The sequence below is a fragment of the Anolis carolinensis genome, chromosome 2 (genome assembly GCF_035594765.1).
Source record: "Anolis carolinensis isolate JA03-04 chromosome 2, rAnoCar3.1.pri, whole genome shotgun sequence".
NCBI classification, from domain to species: domain Eukaryota; kingdom Metazoa; phylum Chordata; class Lepidosauria; order Squamata; family Dactyloidae; genus Anolis; species Anolis carolinensis.
In genome coordinates this window covers 192,923,771-192,942,765 of record NC_085842.1, presented here as the reverse complement: position 1 = coordinate 192,942,765, position 18,995 = coordinate 192,923,771, and the positions used below count along the sequence as shown (strand labels likewise).

Below are 18,995 nucleotides of genomic sequence, written 5' to 3'. Positions count from 1 at the left end.
AATAATAATCCTTCTCTCTCAGCTTTCCCATGCAACACAAGGCACAGACATATCATGGAAGGAAGGGAAGGGAAGGGAAGAGAAGGACAGGACCTGGCAAGGATATTTTTTAAAAAGAAATTGTGCTGGCAAAATAAAAACTCGGTGAGCAAAAGGAAATGCTTTCCCTAACAAGGATAGTTTTGGCTCCTCCGACAATTTCCCCTCCCACAAATTTAAAACCTGGGAGCAACTAATGCCATCACATTAGAGAATTGGCCAAACATCCAAGATCATTACCAAAAATCCAGTTCCCCACCACCTCCTCCAATGCTTGAAAAGAACGCTGGCCCCGACACTTAAAATACGCAAAAAATGCTCTATCCTATACTTGAAGCCAAATGAATGTGATGAGAACAATGGCTTCCTGGATTTTAAGTGTAGCACTCAGTGGAATTTAGTACATGTGATGAAGTGGCAGGTCTTTCCTAGGGAGTGTGGGCGCTGGCCAGTGTGCAGCAGCTGAAAGAGAAGAAGTATTCAGGGCTGGAACCAGGAAGGGAAGCACTGCCTCTCCACTCCAGCCCTGTCCTAAGGCCCCCTTCCAGCCCCAAAACCAGGCTGACCAGCACTCCCCACCTGGATGTAGAAGGACACCACTCCAGCCGAATGCTTCTGCAGTGCTTGTCAGGCACATATGTATATTTGCACCCTCGGAAGCTGTCTTGAGGGCTCAGCAGGGTCCTCAGCGTTTCCTTTTGACATATCAGGTCATTTGCCTATCTATAATCAGCTTGGCAATTCATTGTTCTCGGCTCAGCCCACCTCTTCGCCTCTGATTGGCAAAGACGCCGCACCGCTTATAAAAATTGCTGCACTGTATTATTTGACATGTCACCTCGGCGAATGATTGCGTTTTGACATCCGTGTCAGCTGACTCGAATAAATATCAACTCGGTCATCTCTCTTCAAGACTTGTGGGTGAGATTATTGGGGGGACGGGGCAACTGATCTGAAGTGCCTCCTGCTTGCCATGATCTTCGAACCTGCAACTGGAAGGTATTGGGTATTCCTAATTCAGAGGAGAACCCCTAAATTTTGGCTCGATAACACCATGAGGGAACCCAACCAGAGGGATCATGCCATGCCTTCTCCCTGAACCTTCTCTAGCTCTTGGCTCCTTATTGCAACTGGGGAGCCATTGCCTGGGGGCAGATGCTGTGCTTTCTAGCATCTTCTCAGAGGTCTCATTGAAGGACACCCGGGCCACCTTCTTCACCAGCACCAAGATGATCTTCACCAGCTCTCTGCAGTAAAATGAAAGAAAAAAGCTTACTTTCCAGTGGAGGGTTTGATGCAAGGAGAGCTCCTGTTGAAGGCCAGGAAAGAGGGGTCTCTTCTTCATCCTCAGCCCCATAAAGACAGGGTGCTGGTGGTAGCCCTGTTCCTTGCCCTCCTGGGTCAGCCAAGGGCCCTCCTTCACCTTGGCCAGGAGCAGCTCAAGCGTCGCCTCCCGGCTGCAGTAGGGCAAACTGAAAATGGTGCATATAAATTCACCTGTGAAGAGAGGGAAAAGGGGGCAATAATCAGCATTAGCCTTCTGGGATGAACCTGCCACCAGGAATGGCAGGACTCTTTTCAATGTACTGAAGAAAGCAATGGGTGATGCCTCCTCAGCGGTGTTCCCAGGCGTCGCCAGGGAGAAATCTGGGCCTAACCTGCCTTGGGTTGAGGGAGGACCACCTTCGAGGACCATCTCCAGGGTCTCAGGGCTTCCCTTGGGGCATGTGGGGGACCCATGACTCTTGATGGAGGTGGAGGGGATCCCAGAAGGGAATGGAGCCTCAGGGCTTACCTTGGAAGAGCTCTTTGGGCTCCTCCTCCTGGCCTTCTGCAAAAAGGGAGTGAAAGCATCCCCTTAGTGCCAGATCAGGGCTGACCCTGGGGCCCAAAGAGAGCAGTAGGGAAGGGATCTGGAGCATGGCCCTTGTTCTGAACTGCATGGCCAGGGCAATCCCGAGGGGTGGTGATTTTAGATTCCAAGACTGGTACCCAGAGCAGTTCATGGAGGAAGGGGCTGTGCCTGACTTACCTCCCTCTAGGTCTTGCAGAGAAGGAGAAGGCCCTGCCTGCTCTGATGTTGGGTGGCCAGGTTGCGTTGTTGGAGCTAAGCGTCAGTAGCACCCAGGTCTTCTCCGGGGAGTGTGGGCGCTGGCCAATGTGCAACAGCTGAAAGAGAAGATGAGAAGCATGAAGGATGAAGCCAGGAAGGGAAGCATTGCATCTCCTCTCTTGCCTCCCCAGCCCTATCCTAAGACCGTCTTCCAGTCCCCAAACCTGGGCCACCCTTTTCACCAGAAACAAGATGATCTTCACCAGTTCTATGTAGAAAAATGAAAGAAAAAAGCATACTTTCCAGTAAAGGCTTTGAGTCCCCCATCTGAATCCCCCCAAAAGGGCTGGGAGCCCCACTGATCCTACCTGCCTACCCACTCCTTTCTCTGGGGGACATAGCTGCTGCGCCAGTTCCTGTTGGATGCCTCCAACCCAAGCTTTATGACCTCTATAAAGTTGGTCACCAATCCGAGCAAAAGCTTCAGGAACCACGCCTTCAGGCAAGTGCTGTCCCTGATGTGGCCAACAATTCCTACGATGGCTTATTGCTCTTGCCTGCAGAGAAAAAGGAGGAGGTTTGGGCATCAATGCAAAAAGGGCTCCTGCTGAAGGCCAGGAAAGAGGGCCCCTCTCCTTCCCCAGTCCCCCAAAGACAGGAGGCTGGTAGGGATGCCCTTACTGTGGCTGCATCTGTACTGGGGCTTCCCTATTCCTTGCTGTCCTAAGCCAACCAAGGGCCTTCTTCACCTTGGAACAGCTCAAGAGCTGCCTTTAAATTACAGTATGAAGAACTGAGGATAGAGCAGCTGATTGCATGCGGTATGTGAGTAGCACCCCTGATCCAGCCTCTCCACCCTCCTCCTTGCCAGGGTCCATCTCCAGGTGTTCCTGGGCCTCGTAGTCCAATACCCGCATGGCCTCTGCAGAGTCAAGGTGCAGTTGGGGAAAACTGCATCCTGGGAATTTTTTAGAAGTCTGCTTCTCTGTAAGCCAGCTTTCCTCTTCGCCGATTTATGTGGCATCTTTGATATCTGGTGGACCCTAAAGCAGGCATGTCCAAAGTCCGGCCCAGGAGCCAATTGTGCCCCCTGTTGAAATCTCCACTTGACCTCTCTCTACAGACCTCCCTCCTTCACATACAGTAGAGTCTCACTTATCCAACATAAATGGGCCGGCAGAATGTTGGATAAGCGAATATGTTGGATAATAAGGAGAGATTAAGGAGAAGCCTATTAAACATCAAATTAGGTTATGATTTTACAAATTAAGCACCAAAACATCATGTTATACAACAAATTTGACAGAAAAAGTAGTTCAATATGCAGTAATGCTACATAGTAATTACTGTATTTACGAATTTAGCACCAAAATATCACGATGTATTGAAAACATTGACTACAAAAATGCGTTGGATAATCCAGAATGTTGGATAAGTGAGTGTTTGATAAGTGAAACTCTACTGTATTTCTTTCCTTCCTCCTTCCCTTTCTTGACTTCCCTCCTCTGTCTGTTCCTTCCTTTCTTCTTGCGGATCAGGTCCCTGGAAAAGGCAGGCTCCTTGGGCTCCACTTCCCATTCAAAGTCTGGTACATTTACCTAGTTAAAATTGTTCTTCATTTTATATATTGCATTGTTCTTTCATGGTTTTTTGCACTACAAATAAGACATATGCAGTGTGTATAGGGTTGTGTTCATGTTTTTTTTCAAACTATACTCCGGCCCAACAGGCTGGGGGACCGTGAACAGGCCCTCGGCCTAAAAGGTTTGGACACCCCTGCCCTAAAATATCATGAAAGGGAGATGTGAGGTTTGACGGAACAGTTTGCTTCTTAAGATGGATGTTCTGCTTAGAAATAGTGTGGTCGTGCAGCAGCCATCTGCATTTAACTGAAATTTGACCTGCAGCAAGGAGTTCCACAGATTCGTAGGAACCATGTTGAAATCAATAAAAGAATGAAGTATGTTCCAGTGGCAGCTTAAAGATCCCCTTCTATCAGCCCCTGACAATGTAATTAATCCCTAAATAAAAAGTATCATTTCTTTTTAACTCAATCTTCTCTTAAGTGGTTATTTTGTATCTTCTTCTTTGCATGAAAAGCCCCCTCCGCTTCCCTTCTGAAACACTGCCGCCATTTCAAGCCTCCCTGGTTCTCTCTCTCTCTCTCTCTCTCTCTTTCTTACCATTGACTAACATGGGGGCGCACATTTTGAGCCATAACTCACCCAAAACTGCTTGGAGCATGTCTATCTTTTGTTTTCATAACTTTTCTAAGCCCCTGGTTCCGGGACAACCAACAGCGCAAGAACTGGACAAGTTTAAAACACCAAAACAGCTGATTGTCAAACCAGGAATTCCCTCGTTGCGCAATGTTTTACTCAATGAAAATAAGCTTTTCTCAATGAAAACCAGCTCACGGAAGATCGGACTACATGCAGGCATGGAGAGGATCATCCAGGAGTCCTCCTGTGCCTTGGGTCATTTACCTCAACCCTGTAGACCCCTTTCCTGCTGCCCTTGACCATATGGCCCTACTATGGACATACATTGAAGCCTATATTTCTTTTAATTTCCTATTCCTCTGGCATGATTATGGACCGGACCTATGTGTGGGTGGTGGGCTGATGATCTGATCTCATGGATTTCTCTGTGTACCCTGCATGTTCCTTTCCCCCTTTTTCCCCATTATGAAATATATGTTGCAATATGAAAAATAGAGTGACCAAGGCTTGATTCTTGCTACATGCAGACAGCCCCGGATCGGATGGGCTGAAGTACCCTGCCCGGAAGAGATTATCACCTACTCTTGCATGGACAATAATTCAGGCTATTCCCCCTTCTGACTTCGGAGCAGGCCATCAGAAGGGAAATTGCTCGCCTTTGTTAATATTTCATCCGCACATCTGGCAGGAAGAGCCGAATTAGTCAGGAAACAGCTCTCCCTTTGTCAATGAACCGGACTCATTCACAAAAAACAAGGTTTGCACCACAACTCCCGGTGCCTGACCAGTCTGTCAGACACATATGTAAATTGGCACCTATTTAAGACATATTGACTCATTCATCCTTTCATAATCCGCTTAGCTGTCCATTGGTCGCTGCTCAGCCTGCCCCCTTGTCTCTGATTGGTAGAGACGTCGTACTGTAGGAAGCCATCTGATTGGGGGGGATTTCGCAGCACTCAGTCAAAGAGCCAATCAGAGTGGAACTGGGCGGGGAAAGGCGGGGAGGGAAATTTGAATCTCTCCGCCTGTCTTTTTGCTTATAAAAATTGCTGCACTGTATTATTGGACATGTCATCACTGTGAGCAATTGTGTTTTGACATCCGCGTCAGCTGACTCGAAATAAAGGCACTTCGGTTCTCTCTCTTCAAGATCTGGGTGAGATTATTGTGGGAAGCAGGATTTTTAATTCGCATAGTCCCCGCTGGCCAGGATCGAATCCTGCGGTCAGAGGGCATCGGTTTGCCCCTGCTCTTTGAGGCGAACCCCAAATTTGCTCGACAACAATAGGATGTCTTTAGTAGCTTGAAAACTATTCAGAGGAAGGGGTCATTCATAGTTCCCTTCCCTTCTCTTCCCCACCCATGTGATAGAGGAGTCCTCCACACTGTAGGTCTGGATCATCTTTGGTGGCCTCCTATTCCTTCCATTTTTGCACTTAGTAGAAAGCAGAATCCCAGGCTATTCCTTCTCTTTGTTTTCCAGGTGGCTCACATTGTCCATGGAAAAGAAGGCCACCAACTTGCTATTTAGCTCAGGTAGCAGAAGGCCTTGGGGTCGCCCTGAGTCTAAAACAATCTCCCTAAATAAAGATTGGAGAAAGAGTCCCTTTTCTTTTCCTTCAGGCTGCTCACATCATCTGTGATGTCTCCCTCTGAATCCTAGGCATTACAGCTTTGTGATGAAATAGTGGGGCAGAGCTCCTGACTATGTGGTCTGTGGGTCCTGCACCCTTGGACCGCCCCCTTGTGCCCTTTGTGGCCCTCCCTTTCTTTTTGGACCCTGGGATGAAGATCTCAGAATCCCAAGATCAGAGCAGGAGCTCAGGCAGAGAGTCCTGGCCACTCTCTACCCTTTACTATAAGCCACCAATGTCATGTCAGACCCTCCAGGAAGATTGTATGCCCCCTAAACCCTGACTAAAAGCTCCCAAAACACCCCAGAGGGCTTTGGTTTGGCTGTGACCCTGCCTACAAAATTGAACTGTTTGTTAATAATTCCAATCCCCTAATGTGGTTGAACATTAATGTCGCTGTATGTCTCCTACTAGTCTAGCAAACCTCTCTACAATAAGTACACGTATCACAGAAGCCTGTTGGGTTATGCTGTTAGATACTGTTGTGTCTGTTATGCCAGGTTTATTTCTTTTGATGTAAAGCTATGTTATCACAATGTATATTATATGCTGCCTTTACTTTGCATGAAGTGTGATGCTTACATTTTTGTAAGAGATATTAGAGTAAGGAAGCATGAGTAGTCACTGCAAATATTTTCCATGTAAGATTGGAGACTGTACTCAGCTGGGCTCCTGCTGCCAGGCAGATGGGTTTTGAAGTACTTCTTCACCTCATAGCCAATGATTAGCAGTTTTCAGGTGGCAAGGAAGGCTTCATTAGTATTAGGGAGCTTTCTTGATCCCTTTTGCATTCAATTTGCAATCTGGGGCTGGAAAGAGATGTGAAGGCTGAGTTTGGACAGGAGAGTGGATATTTCTCTGTTGCTCTACTGTTCTCATAATTATAATAGCAGAATAGTGAGAGGAGTCATATGTCTGTATTTGCTTCTGTGCTATAAACTTTGGGAGCCAATTTTCATTGTCCTCTGGTGGGAGAGGTGTAGCTGGGACCAGGCACATTATAAATTTTGCCAAAGGGATTTGATCTGAATGAAGGTTGATGTGGAGCGGGGGGGGGGGGGGGGGAGGGGGGGAGTTGAGTTTTACCTTTGCCTGTATGGCCTGGTATGTTTGTGTATCGTGTGCCACATCATTTTCCACCAATAAACCTTTTGCTATAGCAATACAGTGTGTTGTCCGTTTCTGGCACCAAAAGAGTCTTTGAAGAGGCAGGAAGTGCACATTGTTTGGGAGAGAGAGAAGGGTGTGCCCCAAGCCTCTTGGCCCTATGTGCCTCCACACACTCCTGAACCAGGAAAGATGAAGGTACTGTTGGGATTCATCTTGGACTACTCAAGTCTAAATGTAGTCAGATAGATGATAGAGTTAGATTGAGGGAATCCTTTCCCTGTTTCCAAAGCATGCCTAGATAGGATTCACCATTGTTTCCTGCTTCCCATCCTATTTAGGTCAGCCCACCCTTTGATATTTTTAGAAATGTGATCTCTCCTAGGGCTTTGATGTAACTTCCCCAATTTGGTCCTTTGGAATGTTTATGGCCCTAGAGAAGAGGCGACCCACGAGGCTTGGCCGCCTTTCCAGCTTTCTGCTTTGTTCCAGAGAGGACGCACCTCTGTCCTCTATTAGTCAAGATGTAGCTTACCTAGAGCTTTGTTATTTTAATCCGGCTATGTATATTAGAACAGGATAGATTAGCTAGTTAGGTCCTAACCTTTTCTATCCATCAATTGATTTCTTTTTACCTCAATGCTTTTAAACTTGAAAGCTAACTTTGCATCCCTTTGCCTTCCTGATTACACAGAGGCCTTCCAAACCCGTACCCGTGTAAGTCTCACGCTGCTGCAATTTTCTTTACTCTGCTATTTTAATGAGAATTTACCTCATAAAAGAGGGTGATTAGAGCTTAACGGCTCTTCCATTCCCAACAGGCACCACTCTGATCTGGAGGCAGGATGCAGGGAAGATAATGGAAGCCTACTAAGGGAAAAGAGGATCATGCAACCATAGTGTTGGAAGAGACTACAACCACAGACCTCAGACATCCAGTGATGTCAATGCCATAGAAAGGGCAACAATGTCAAAAAATTGTTGACATTGGGCATTCCATAGACTGCCCTCCCCTGCTTCTTATTTTCCTTCTCTTATTTTCCCCTGCCTTCCCCTCCTCTTTCTTCCTCCTTCTCCTGTTGGGGTTCACAATGATCCTGCTGTATGGAGATGTTTCCATGCTCTTTGACCAGAAATCTGGAGGTGGAGGTGGAGAAGGAGACTGAAAAAGAGATGGGTAGTTGGAGAGACTCACCTTGGAGGAGGCAGGGAAATCAGGGGTATGGAGACCCCTTCCAAGCCTTCGGCAAAAGGGACATTAAAAGGGACACTCTCACAGCGACAGAGGAAGCATGGGTGACTAGTGGTCACTGGGTAGCCCCAAGGGAACCAGAACTCAGGGAGAGGCCCAAACTGGCAAAAAAACAAGACACCCTCCCCACTGGCCCCTCTCTTGCCTGTGACTCTTCTCGTCTACTGAGGGCCATTGTGAGGTAGGCACTGAGGAACCAAGGGCAGCTGGGACCCCGAGACGAGTAACCCAAGAGCCAAGTCCAGGCAGCCATGGCCAGCAGCAGGATTAACCCTAATGAGGCTCGGAACCCCTTTGTCTCCTGGGTGACCATGTCAACACACACGCCTCTGGAATCCAGGGTGAAAATGGACTATACCCAAAGGGAACAATCTCTTGGGGAGGGGTTGGTCAGGTTGTTGTTATTTTATTTATTTATACTCTGCTGTTTCTCTCCATCTGCGCCTTTAATTCCTAGGTTGTGTGTTCTGAAGGGTTTGGCTGGACACAAAGGGAGGAAGAGGGGCTTCATGGCCCGTCTTTCTCTAGAACGTCTGATCAAAGGCCCAAAATGAAACCCCAGGATCTCTTCTGAAGTCATTCCACGTGTCTCCTATACTCAAGGACTCCTTTGGCTTTTCTTCCTTTCTGCAAAAATGGGAGGCCCTTTTGTTAGTGCAGAAAGGCCAGGAAGACCTTGCTCTACTGCGGCCACTTGTGACTTGATTTCGGAAGGAAGTCTCTCTGCTTCCAACTGGTTGAACTTTGAAGCTTGTTTTTGACCAACACAGGATTCCTCTTCATGTGACATGATGAGCCTGATCCTGAATAGTTGGGTTGGATCAAGGAAGAAAGGGTTCAGGTGCTGGAAAAAAGCCTCCTGTCTTTTAAACGGCCACCTAACATCTTTCCATAACACTTGGATCATATTTCCACATCTGGTGGTCATGTACTGAAACAAGGAAATATTGGAAGATGATACACGCAGAGTCTCAAAAAATATTAAGGAAAAACTTCCCAATGAAACCAGAATACTACCTATTAGGATTGACAGATTCGGAAGCAAACTGACTTAAACAAGATAAACTATTTATGTATATTAGTACGGCAGCAAGGATTATTCATGCAAAACATTGGAAACTACAAGATGTTCCAACTAAGGAAGAATGGCAAGGAAAAATTGAAGATATTAGAGACATGGACGAACTAACGTTTCTCTTAAGAGCACACAGAGAACATTCAATAAACAAGACTGACTGGAATTTATTCAGAGAGTATATGGCAATTAGCAATACTTACTTTTTGGGAACTGTCAAACCAATTAGACGATACCAGTTCAACCAGGGCTAAAATAAATTACAACATAATTTAATAGGCCCCCATAAGGGACAAATGGAAGTACAAATTATGTTCTTATGTTTTTAGATGTTTGAGGATAGTGTTGGAGGGTCAACTGCAACTGATGTATATCTTAGAGCAGTGTTGTCCAACCTGCGGCCCATGGGCCAATTCATTTTTATTGGCCCTTGCCCTTCTTACTGGAAAAATATTTTAATTTAAACTTCTTTTATAATGAAATTTTTTGAATACAATATGTAATTTGTTTTCCTTCTGGAATGTCTCTGGCCATCACATTCCTATATTAAAGTTTTATTGGCCCTCGGGTAACTAAAGGTTGGACCACACTGTCTTAAGAGCATTGCTGTTCCCTTTGAAAACCACTGGTTATAAAATGGGTATCTAATCAACAAATCAAGCTGCAACCAGGAAAGGCAAAAAAACAAACAAACAAACAAAAAACAAAAAAGAATGCAAGGGAGTTGGTTCTGTTTTTTGGGTGGCGGGGCGGTGTTTTTTCAGGAGGGAGTGCCTCTTCAGACCTCTGTAAACTGCTCATTTTTGCCTCGATCCCTGTATTCCTCAGCACTGGATTAATTGACCATTTCTTAGCATTTACTTCATACCTTATATTTCTATTTTATGGCATTGACTTATAAGATCACAGCCAAACATATCACCAAATGGGGTTGTTGTATGTCTTTCGGGCTGTGTGGCCATGTTCCAGAAGTATTCTCTCCTGACGTTTCGCCCACATCTATGGCAGGCATCCTCAGAGGTTGTGAGGTATGGAAAAACTAAGCAAGTAATGTTTATATATATATCTGTGGGAAGTCCAGGGTGAGGGAAGAACTCTTGTCAGTTGGAGGCCAGCATAAATGTTCCAGTTAATCACCTTAATTTGCATTGAATGGCTACATCTACTAGCTACTTTCTGCCTGGGGGCATTCTTTGTTAACTGCCCCTAGTTCCCATGTCTCAGGGTGTTGCTTCTTATTTACTGTTCTGATTTTTGAGTTTTTTAATACTGGTAGCCAGATTTTGTTCATTTTCATGGTTTCCTCCTTTCTGTTGAAGTTGTCCACATGCTTCTGAATTTCAATGGCTTCTCTGTGTAGTCTGACATGATAGTTGTTGAAGTGGTCAAGCATTTCTGTGTTCTCAAATAATATACTGTGTCCAGATTGATTCACCAAGTGCTCTGCTATGGCTGATTTCTCTGGTTGAATTAGTCTGCAGTGCCTTTCATGTTTAATGCAGAACAGTAAATAAGAAGCAACACAGCCCAAAAGACATACAACAACCCTGTGATCCCGGCCATGAAAGCCTTCGACAACACATATCACCAAATGTAGGCTGGTAGCCTGTTGGTGTTTCATATGTATTTAAATTCAATTTTGATGAGAGTGTAGCTGCATTGCTAACAACAAGGCAGCAGGAGACAATGGGATCCCAGCTGAACTGTTTAAAATCTTGGAAGGTGATGCTGTCAAGGTGATGCATGCCAGCAAATATGGAAAACATAAGATTGGCCATCAGATTGGAAAAAATCAATTTACATCATACCAAAAAAGGGAAACGCTAAAGAATGCTCAAACTTCCGTACAGTGGAACTTATTTCCCATGCCAATAAGGTAATGCTCAAGATCCTGCAAGGCAGACTCCAGCAATACATGGAGCGAGAGTTGCCAGAGGTCCAAGCTGGGTTCAGAAAAGGCAGAGTAACGAGAGACCAAATTGCCAATATCTGCTGGATAATGGAGGAAGCCAGGGAGTTTCAGAAAAACATCTACTTCTGCTTCATTGACTATTCTAAAGCCTTCAGCTGTGTGGATCATAATAAACTATGGCATGTTCTTGGTGGTATGGGGATACCAAGTCACCTTGTCTGTCTCCTGAGAAATCTGTATAAAGACCAAGTAGCCACAGTAAGAACAGATTGCAAAACAACAGACTGGTTCAAGATTGGGAAAGGAGTGCGGCGGGGCTGTATACTATCACCCTACCTATTCAACTTGTACGCAGAACACATCATGCGACATGCGGGGCTTGAGGAATCCAAGGCCAGAGTTAAAATTGCTGGAAGAAACATTAACAACCTTAGGTATGCAGATGATACCACTCTGATGTCCGAAAGCGAGGAGAAGCTGAGGAGCCAAGGTGAAAGAAGAAAGTACAAAAGCTGGGTTGCAGTTAAATGTCAAGAAAATCAAGATCATGGCAACTACACCTATTGATAACTGGCAAATAGAGGGAGAAAACGTGGAGGCAGTGACAGACTTTATATTTCTAGGCGCGAAGATCACTGCAGATGCAGACTGCAGCCACACAAGACTCCAGTGATCCCAGTGGTGAAAGCCTTCAACTATACCACATTAGGTCTGCTTCATACAGTGTCAAAGAGCATTAACTCTGCAGTATGGATGCAACCAACTGTGGCCTCCAGAGTCATCGCCCAACATTCATACCATTACACCACTACAGGAGCCTTTATGTCGGGCTCCAGGATCAGAGAAGCAGATGGTGAAAAGAGAAGAACAGCCTGCCTCAGGGAAGCACACTTGCTCCATCAATGTTTAACATTTACACAAATAATCAGCCACTGCCAGAAGGGACAGAGAGTTTCATTTATGCTGACAATCATGTCATCACTGCTCAAGCTTTGAAATGGTTGAACAGAAGCTCTCTGAAGCTTTAGGTGCTCTTACTGCTCATTACAGAGAAAACCAGCTAATTCCTAATCCATCTAAAACACAGATGTGTGTTTTTCATCTTAAAAACAGACAAGCATCTTAAGCTCTGAGGATTACTTATTTTATTATTTGTAAGGCATTCATTTGATGTGAAATGCTTTGAGTCCCCCCAGGGGTGAGAAAAGTGGTTTATAATTCAGAGCATTGGATGTTTGTCCCTTTATTTTGCATGTAAACCGCCCTGAGTCAACTTGAGGAGATAGAGTGGCAAATATAGTAATTCCTACATAACATTACCATGGATTGAACTGCTTTTTCTGTTGATTTGTTGTAAAACATGATGTTTTGGTGCTTAATTTGTACAATCATAATGTAATTTGATGTTTAATAGGCTTTTCCTTAATCCTTTCTTATTATCCAACATTTTCGCTTATCCAATGCTTTTATTTTTCAGTGATTGGTTTGGGGGGGGTGCCAAAATTCTGTTAGATTACACTTGAAAATTACCTAGGGCCAGCCCTGAACAGATGTCAGATGGTGCAATACTGGCTAAACTAGGCATGGGCAAACTAAGGCCCGGGGCCCAGATTTGGTCCCTTGGGCACTTACCTCAGGCCTTCCTCATTTTCCCTGTCCTCTCAGCATAAGGACATGGTGGCCCACTTATGCAAAAACGACGGGGGAGGAAGGCACACAGCAGCTAAGAGCCCTCTGGAGTGCTCTCAGCCACAGTATGTCTCGACCTCCTCCCGGCATAAGGACAGTGAGACTGAGGAAGGCATGCATCAGCTAAGAGTCCTCCAGAGCACTCTCGGCTGTCGCCTGTCTTGCCCTTCTCTTGCCATAATACTGAGATGATGGTCTGAAGGTCAGAGGAGTAGGATCGGGGCAGTTGCTGCATGTCTCATTTTCTTCCAAGGATAAGTGTGCTGGTACGGCTGTACCAGAAGCTCCAACTTTATTTTCTTTCTGCTAATGTTTGCAGTCATAGGGCAGGCCGCCTGTCCATCATCATTAAGTTTGGTTCCGCCCCTTGTTCAGGGCTCTGGGAGGGAAGGAGCCATTTTTAAGTCAGTGTCACTTATGGAAGCTAAGCTATAGGATGCAGACCAGCTCGTCCTATAGAAAAGCTTCATATCTCAAGAACATCCGGGGATATAGAACATCCGAGAAAACAGAAACAGAAATTCCAGGGGAAAAGTCCCAAAAGCTCTGGCTAAGAGCTCACAGCCTCTTAGCCTCACAGCTCCTGAGGGAAACAGCCCTAAAGTTTCCAAAGAAACCTCGGAGAGAGAACAGCATCACAGATTCACGGAACCCCAGCTGAAACATCTGCAAGCCTTGGTTGGTAGGTCTACTCGATGCCCAGACACATTTGGAATCGGTAGTAGGTCCCACATCAGCTAGGCCCATTTGATAGACAGCCTGGGAAAGGTTATAAGGGGATTTTCTTCTTACAGAGAAAGCACAGTTATCCAAAGCCAATTGCCTGTCCCCTGGGGACAAGATTGAAAAGCCAACAGCTTATTAAGGAAACCTTGAAGTGTTATTTGACTCCTTGAAGATTTATTATTTGTTCAACAATAAAGACTTTGTTATTTCATTAAAGACTCAAAAGGCCATCCCTTTCAGGAAAATCCTCAAGAACTTCTCTTTAGGCACCCTGGCTTCCCGCTGGGCATAAAGTATACGTCCTATACAAAAGACAATAGTTACAGGCCCAGCGCGTGACAGAACAATAAGGATAGGGCAAGCAGCCCCATCCTTAAGCCAGGAGGACAACCTGAGGTCCTGAGGATGGCCCGGGCCCTGCTCTGACCCTTCCTGGCCCCACCCTCTTGAAGGCCCTCTCCCTCCCGGCTGTCTCAGTCAGGTCCACAAGGCGGTCCCAAGGCAAAAAAGTTTGGCCATGCCTGGGCTAGGCAGTATAATTTCTCCAGTGGTGTGGGGCATAGATATCCTGTGATAATGTGGCATGTGTCATTAAGAGCCACATCCAACAACAACAACATGTTTTATTGATTAGCCCATTGACCTTATCAAAACATTTAACACATAGACATACAACATACAACCAGAAATTTAAATAAACAGTTGTTCAGAAATAACTTGAATAACAACGTTTAAACCAAGTTTCTGCAGCTAAGTAAGGCCTGGAGGGTTGGAAGCATTCCACTATGTGGGTATTTTGAGTAAAAGAGTTCAGGTGCAGCAGGACAGGGAAATGATCACTGGCAAACTTAACTTCCAAGGTTTTGACATATGGAAGGAGGTCCCTTGAGACAGCTCAACGGCGCTCATTTTAGAGCCAGAAAAATATGTGAATACGGCTGGGTGATTGCCTTCCAGAGCACCATTTAGGATGTGGATATTAATTGAGCCAAACAGCCCTGCAAAGTTTTTTTTTTTTTTGATCTTTGGAATGCCAGGTTAGAAGTGGGACCTCATATTCTGTGGTGGGAGGAAGGCCTTTGGGCAAGTTGCCGATAGAATCATAGAATCATAGAATAGTAGAGTTGGAAGAGACCTCATGGGCCATCCAGTCCAACCCCCTGCCAAGAAGCAGGAAATCGCATTCAAAGCACCCCCGACAGATGGCCATCCAGCCTCTGCTTAAAAGCCTCCAAAGAAGGAGCCTCCACCACAGTCCAGGGAAGAGAGTTCCACTGCCGAACAGCCCTCACAGTGAGGAAGTTCTTCCTCATGTTCAGGTGGAATCTCCTTTCCTGTAGTTTGAAGCCATTGTTCCGTGTCCTAGTCTGCAGGGCAGCAGAAAACAAGCTTGCTCCCTCCTCCCTATGACTTCCCCTCACATATTTCTACATAGCTATCTGTCAGAACCCTGCTACTAGAGCCTGGATGTGGCTCTGAGTTTCAGGGTCACTGACATTGATAAGACACCTGCGGCTCAGGACTCGGAGAAGAAACGGCTGCTGGACTTGGCGGGGAATTTGCGCGGGGTTTTGCTGAGCGGGAAGAGACTTTTCAAATGAGGGGGAGGGTATATAAAGGATGGTTGGCCGGAGCCTCCCATTCTTGGCTTTTTTGATGTTCATGTTTCCTACAGTAAAAGTTTCTGGTGATAACACAGAGAGTCTCGTGTGTTCATTCAGGAGCGGCTGTGGTGAGCTGACACTAAGCCAAGAAAACGGACACCATCCCGCTGTAGCGGTGAGGTGTAACATGCAAGTGGAGGATGAAGAGCTCTTGGGCGCAGGAGGAGGAAGGTCGGAAAGGGCCACTCCCGAGCCGGACGCTGAGTTCCACCAGCTGGCGGCCCTGGCGTCATCCACCGCTTATGCCCAGCCAAATGGGGTAACCCAGAGGCGTGGAGTGGTGCGGGGAGACAGCACCGGAGGAGAGGAAGGTTCACCTTCCCCAGGCCCACAAAGGATGGTGTTTCTGGAGGAGAGGATGTCGGCGATGGAGACCACCCTGGCAGTGATGTCGAGGGCGATGGAGCGCCTGGCGTTTTTGGCGGAGCCAGAGAGAGGAAGGGAACTTCGGGCTGGCTCAATGTGGGACGTGAGCGTGGGAAGCAGCCAGGGCTTTGCAGACCTCCCAGCACCGAAGGGAAGGGAAATGCGAAAGGAGCCCGGCGCCCGGCCCAAGACCCAAACAAGCCTGACGCGGGTGGAGGAGAGTGACGACGAAGGGGAAAAACCTCCGAGAATCCCAGCTACGCTCCCAGCTGAGACCCTGGTGCCCCTGGCGAATGCCGGGCGTGGCACAGGGCCAAGAGAAGCAGCAGCGGGGCCCACTGGTCCGCAAGGGGGCTTGCGACGGGCGGAGAATTGGGGATTGCCACCACAGGGACCCCTACCGAGACGAGAGGAACTAAGGATCGAGTTTGGGGGAGAGTCCTCTGAACTGGATTTTTTCCTGACCACGGTGAGGGGCTATATGGAGGACAATGCTCACACTTTTAGAACGGAATCCAGCCGGATACGGGCCATTGGTGCAGTGTTGAAGAGGGGAGCGGCCAGCTGGTACGTTCAGCTGCACGCGCGGCGCGACCCATGTCTGGGGTCACTCCGACGCTTTATGGGGGCCCTGGAGACCCGTTTCCGAGATCCACTGGAGCAGATCCGGGCGAGGGAGAAGTTGAAGACCGTCTCCCAGGGGCAGAGGTCGGTATCTGAGTATGCGGAGGAGTTCCAATGCCTCGCCGAAAAGGTGCCGGAATGGTCTGCAGTAACAAAGATAGAACTCTTCAAAGAGGGTCTCAGGCGGGAGATCCTCTCCTGGGCGGTGCATCGTGATGAGCCTGACACACTGCGCGGATGGATTCAGCTGGCGGGGCGCGTCGAGACATCGCTGGCCCAGGCGAGGAGGCACCGAGGAGGGCTACAGCAGCGGCCGCAGATGAAAGAGGGGAGCCGGAAGGAGGGATCAACCCCAGCCGGGAGGAGAACGGAGCCGACAGGGAACGTGAGCGCCAGCAGGAGTGGCTGCTTCGTGTGCGGCCGGTTGGGCCACAGGGCTGCCGAGTGCTGGCAGAGAAAAGGGGAAGGCGGAGGCCAGCCCAAACCCAGAGCCGTGGCAGGAAAACGCGCCGAGGAAGAACCACCGATGAGGCACCACTCGGGGGGGTTGGTAAGTCAGGACAAAGCTATGATAGTGGTCCCCATTCAGCTTGAAAATGGCAGCAAACAAGCAACCTGCAAAGCATTTGTGGATTGTGGATGTTCCAGGAACATCATCTCCCCTGAATTAGCCGAGGGATTGGGATGCGAAAGAACGAACCTAGAATCCCCAATAGCTTTTTCGCAGTTGGACGGATCCACAGCATCGGGATCGTTAGCTAAGTACAGTGCCGAAGATGTAAAGTGTAAGATAGGGAGTTGGGAAGGAAAGGTGTCATTTGTGATATCACAAATAGCCAGCTATAATGTTATACTAGGCATGCCGTGGCTGGGGCAGGCCAACCCGCAAATCAACTGGGAGGATAAGAGCATGATCTTCAGGATGAATTTGGAAGAAGGGAGCCAGGAAGTTGAGAGGGAGCCAGGGAAAAGGGGGGAGGAAGACTCTATCAGAATAGCAGAACTGGCAGATAAATTACCCCCAGAGTATCGGGATTTTGTGGACGTGTTTGATGAGAAGGAAGCAGACAATTTCCCACCGAAGCGGAGAGTTGAAGTGAAAATAGAGCTAGTCCCAGGAGCAGAGCTTCCCAAGGCAAAAATATACCCGATGTCAGCTAGGGAAAAGGAGGAACTGAGAAAATACATTGATAAAAACCTAGCGAGGGGTTTCATAGAGCCTTCAAATTCCCCTCTAGGGGTGCCTGTGTTGTTCAGGCGGAAAAAGGACCAAACGCTGAGGCTCTGCATTGACTACAGGGGCCTAAATGCAATCAGTACTGTAAATAAATACCCCCTACCCTTAGTGAAGGACTTGATCGCCCAGTTATCGGAAGGACAGATATTCACTAAATTGGACTTAATTGAGGCCTACCATAAATTGCAGATCAAACCAGAGGACAGGTGGAAGACGGCCTTCTCCTGCGCATTCGGATTATTCAATTATCGTGTGCTCCCCTTCGGTTTGTGCGGGGGAGGGGCCGCGTTCATGCAATTAATCAACGAAGTATTGCATCCATTGTTGTACAAGGGAGTCTTTATTTTTTTAGATGACATATTGATAATGTCTCGAACTAAGGAACAACACGTAGAACTAGTCAGGGAAGTCCTACAAAAGTTGAGGGAAGCGAAACTGTATGCGAAGCTTGCCAAGTGCGAGTTCAATAAAGACCAGATAGACTTTCTGGGGTATAGGATTTCCTCCCAGGGAGTGGCGATGGACCCTGCGAAGGTGGAAGACGTGAGGGGGTGGGAAGCCCCCAAAACACGGAAGCAGCTGCAATCCTTCCTAGGGTTCGCAAACTTCTATAGAACATTTATCAAGGACTTTGCGCGCCTCACTTTGCCATTAACGGATTTGTTAAAAACTAAAGGCAGGGGAGAAACAGCCAAAGTGAAGGCCCCAGGGGCCAAACTGACATGGACAATAGAATGCCAGGAAGCTTTCGAAGCCCTTAAAAAGCGTTTTACTGAGGAACCTGTCCTACAGCACCCTGATATGTCTAAGGCCTTTGTACTACATTGCGATGCGTCAGACCGGGCATATGGGGCAGTTCTGCTGCAGGAAGACGAGGGGGGGAACCTGAAGCCATGTGGCTATCTGTCAAAAAAGTTTAGCGATACAGAAAAAAACTGGCCGATTTGGGAGAGAGAAGCCTTAGCGATTCTAAAAGCACTAGAGTGCTGGAGACACTTTCTGGAAGGAAGTGGAACACCGTTTGAGGTGTGGACTGATCATAGAAATTTACAGTATCTAAGATCCCCTCGTAAACTATCAGCGAAGCAAATTAGATGGGCCCAATATTTCAGCCGTTTTGATTTCAGACTCAGATTCTTCCAGGGGAAACATAACATACTCGCTGACGCTCTCTCTCGGATGCCTCAGCACGGGGGAGGAATTCAGGAATCTGAAGGGAGCCTGTTCCTAGATAAGCAGTGGGGCCTGGCAGTACTAACTCGAGCACAAGCGGCCAAAGAAAACAAACGTACTGCCATTTCCACGGGGGGAGGAGAAATATGGGAGGAAGAGTTGAAGCGAGCGTATGGAATGGACAAATGGTTACAAACTAACAAGGAAAAGGGAGAATTG

At 47.2% G+C, this 18,995-nt stretch overlaps 1 long non-coding RNA gene across 1 annotated transcript; it reads left to right on the top strand.

Moving 5' to 3' along the window:
- The first annotated feature begins 8,549 nt into the window (after positions 1-8,549).
- LOC134296438 (uncharacterized) lies at positions 8,550-9,555 on the top strand. Its single transcript, XR_010003183.1, has 2 exons — positions 8,550-8,651; positions 8,768-9,555. It is a non-coding gene; the product is annotated as an uncharacterized LOC134296438 (long non-coding RNA).
- Positions 9,556-18,995: the final 9,440 nt, after the last annotated feature.